The sequence below is a fragment of the Myotis brandtii genome, unplaced genomic scaffold, assembly GCF_000412655.1.
Source record: "Myotis brandtii unplaced genomic scaffold, ASM41265v1 scaffold410, whole genome shotgun sequence".
Lineage (NCBI taxonomy): Eukaryota > Metazoa > Chordata > Mammalia > Chiroptera > Vespertilionidae > Myotis > Myotis brandtii.
The window spans coordinates 377,588-381,425 of NW_005365764.1; the positions used below are offsets into that span (position 1 = coordinate 377,588).

Sequence of the window (3,838 nt, forward strand, 5' to 3'; positions counted from 1 at the left end):
GTTCCTCTTTCTCTCTCTCACTTCCCCCCCTTTTCCCACCAAAAATAAATAAATTACATTAAAACTGTTTATATCTATATTATTTTTTAATTCATTTCAGAGAGGAAGGGAGAGGGAGAGAGAGAGATGGAAATATCAATGATGAGAATGATGGGAGAGAATCATGGATTGGCTGCCTCCTGCACACCCACTACTGGAGATTGAGCCCGCAACCCCGGGCATGTGCCCTGACTGTGACCTCCTGGTTCATAGATTGACGCTCAACCACGGAGCCATGCCAGCCAGGTTAAAAAAAATGTTTTTAAAAAAATATGTTTTAAGCCGGGTTTTGCTGACCTAGGATTTCATCTTTCCTCCAGCCTGTTTGCTGGGCCAGACACTGTAGTTGTCAGCACCTCCGTCCCTCGTTTCTCTCTCCTAGAGGGGCGTGCGCCACCCTCAGGGCAGTGGCTGGGTGGGACTCGCCATCCAGGTTTGCTGGGGCCCAGCACCTGGCCCCAGGCCTGGGGACACCTGGCCCAGGAAGGGACCCCAGCCCAGCTGACAGCTCACGCCTGGGCCTGGCTGCCAGATGGCAGCGCCCCCCTCTGTTTATGATTAGGTGGCTGACGGCGCGCAGAGCCCGGCGAGCCAACGATGAAAGCTGTGAAAAGAACATTGTTATACGACTTTTCATAGTTTCCCAAGTCAGCATTACCCTCGCTGCTGCTTGAATTACTAATGCCTTGGAAGGGGAGGCCGAAATCTGTTCCCAAACAGACTTCTCTTTTTCCCCCGGTCACCTAGGCGCTGCGCATTGTTGTGAACTGTTTTCCCGGCTCATCTGTCCTCGCCGCTCTGCTCTGGATGGACGGAGTGATCTTGGCACCGTGAGCCGGATGCGCACAGTCGCCTCATTGCAGCTCCTCACCGGCAGGCAGGTGACGCCCGAGCCTGTGATGTCCCTGCCTCAGCCCTCTGATCCTCTCCGCTGTGCACAGGCAACTTCAGATGCGCTACCCCCAGGGACCCTTCCCTTCTCCCCGGGCCTCCTGGACACGCCAGGCAAGGGCCTGGGCCCAGAGGGCTCTGGTCCTCGCCGCCTTTATTGCTGCTTCTAAGAGCTGGTACACAGATGGTTTGGTTTAGAGGAACTATGCAGCCAGGGTTATTAAAAAGAAAAAAGGAAGGAGAGCGAGGAATGAAGAGAGGAAAGGGAACGGCAGGAAGGCTTGTCCGCAGCAGGACGGTGACAGCTCGTAAATCCCCGCACGCAGTTCCACGCGTGCCTCTGCGGGGGCTGTACCGTCCTCATCGTCCTCACCGAGCCCCCGGTCCCTAAGGAAGCTCAAACAAACCATCTGCTGTAGAAGACACACTGCAGCCTCCTCGCATCGGGGACACTCTGGTCAGATGAGCCTGGTGACCCTCGGGGCAGAGGAGGCATCATTGGTCTCTGTCCTTTGGTGAGGCTGGTCACCCAATAGCTGGCCACGGAGGAGCTGACCCAGCTGTAACAGGGAGGAAGGATCAGCAATCTTGGCGGTCTCCCTGGAGGAAGAGGAACCGAGACCAAGGATTGCCTGCGGGGTAGAGAGAGCGTTGGGGCGAGGGCGTGGCCCTGTACCTGGTGGTGACCTCCGCCAGAATAAAGCTGCTGGTCCCCTTGGTCCTGAGACCCTCCTGCGAGAAAAAGTCCAGGCCGTGTGATCTCGGATTGAACCACAGGAGGAAGACTCAAGCAAGGAGGGGGCAAAGGTGCCTCCTACACACTAGAAACCGCCTTCCCACACTCGGCATCTCCCTGAGGGTGGCACCAGGGGCCAGGACTCCAGGGGCGGGGGGGTGGGGGTCACTAAGGAAGAAGAGAGGGTTGGGGGGTGGCGCTGTGTTCTCGTCAGCAACATCATATTCCTGTCCAGCTCCGGAGGGAGCCTGTCCCACATCTGAGAGAGAAAAGCCACGAGAGGGCGAAAGAAAGGAAATGTAACTCTGGGCCCCAGCTGGTTTGGCTCAGTGGCTAGAGCGTCGGTCTGCGACTTAAGAGTCCTGGGTTCGATTCCAGTCAAGGGCACATGCCCAGGTTGCCTGCTCGATCCCCAGTAGGGGGCGTGCAGGAGGCAGCCAATCAACGATTCTCTCATCATTGATGTTTCTCTTTCTTCCTCTCCTTTCCTCTCTGAAATCAATTTTTTTTTAAAAAAGAGTATAGCTTTGAAACCAGAACTTGAGTCCCGGCTCTATTATTTTAAAAAAATAAAAATAAATAAGAAACATTTAAAAAAGAAAAGAAATGTAGCTCCGGGACCTATAAGCAACTGGAAAGAGCAAGGGTTCCACGGGCGGGGTCTGGGACAAGTGTCCCAAAGGGGCGGGCAGAGCCTCCCGTCTCGTACCTGCGCAGACGCAGGAAGAAGATGCGGGGGCCACCGGCGATGCCAGCTCCAGGCCAGCGCAGGGCGGGGCCCGCAGACCTGGGCTTGGCCAGCTTGTCCCGAGTCCAACAAAGTAAGTACAGAGACCAAGAGCAAGCCCTGAGCAACTCCCGGGTGCCTTTCCCCTTGTTGGGTGTGTCCTGTTCTAGTTTATGAAATGCAGCTCTGTGACCATCGCACCTAAGAAGAAGAAAGAAGCGCAGGCAGAATACAGTCCGCCCTCCCTCCTCACCCCCGGGTTCGTGGAGCAAAATGTTTCAGAAAGAAAAGGTGACGTGGCTGCTGCGTGCACCAGGCCCTGAGGCCACAGGGGTCCCGTCTGTGGGGAACAGGTACAGGCCTCTGATTCTTGTCGTTATTCCCTAAACAATACAGCGTAACAGCTGTTTACCCAGCACCTCTATTGTATTGGGCACTAGGGTTAACGAGAGGTGGTTTCAGGCAGACAGGGAGGTGGGGGCGGGTTATGTGCAAATACTGTCATTTTATTACCGGACTCGAGCATCCTCGGATGTTGGTATCCGAGGGGGGACGGAAGGGCTGGGACCAATGCCCCTCGGATACGGAGGGACAGCTGTTCTCTGCAAGGCCCTTGCTTCTCCTCTTCCGTCTTCCCGGGAGGTCCTGGTCCCGTATCTCACCAAGGCAGCGGTCTGCCCGGACTGTTAGACGCAGGTTTTTCTCTGCAGGGAGTTTGAGACTCTCAGGCCCAGAGAATGTAAAGCACCAGCAACGGCTCCCCCTCCTGATCCTGGGACAGGAAGCGAGGGAACCTGCCCCGCCGGGCGCAGGCCCGCCCACACCACGGGGACACTGCTGCATCCCCTGTCTGCACCGACCAGGCATAAACACAGGGGCAAGGGAGCCAGCCCTGCAGTGGGGAGGCCCACTGGCCTGCAGAGAGGGGGTGGGAGCCCGGGCCCTGCTAGGAGAAGCCAGGGCTCTGGAGGCCTCCCTGGGGGGCTTCTTACGACTCTGGGGTCCCCCTCCTTTCCCCTTCCCTGTGCATCGGGTAGAGACGAGCCGGGGAAGTCCCGGTTATGCCACCCAAGGAAGAAGGATGCTGTGCCTTTTTGAAAAATCAAAATCACACACCCCCCCCCCCCTTCTATGCATGCCTCCCGGCCCCTGTCTTGATGCCGTGTGGCCTGTGGGACGGGGAAGGTGCCTTCTGGTCGGCTCTGTTCGCTCCTCCCTGGAGCTGGCGGTGGGAGAAGCCACTCGGATCTCAGAAGCTAAAAGTGCTGTTGGCTTCAACCCAAGAGAGGACATGGTTAGGATTCGTGTGTAGGAAGTACAAAAACAGGCCAAACTACGCTGGCTGTGACCTGCCGGGACCGTGGTTACCCTGTGGGTATGGCTACGAGGCCTGGGGACGGGGGCCTCCAGGGCTGCCCTGTGCTGTTTATGGACCTGGGCCCAGG

General features: G+C 57.0%; 1 long non-coding RNA gene across 1 annotated transcript; it reads right to left on the reverse strand.

Annotated features, from left to right (window-relative positions):
- Window positions 1-255: 255 nt before the first annotated feature.
- LOC106727342 lies at window positions 256-3,090 on the reverse strand. The gene is made up of 3 exons (XR_001363506.1): window positions 2,907-3,090; window positions 783-1,662; window positions 256-643 (listed from the first exon to the last, which is right to left on the reverse strand). It is a non-coding gene; the product is annotated as an uncharacterized LOC106727342 (long non-coding RNA).
- Window positions 3,091-3,838: the final 748 nt, after the last annotated feature.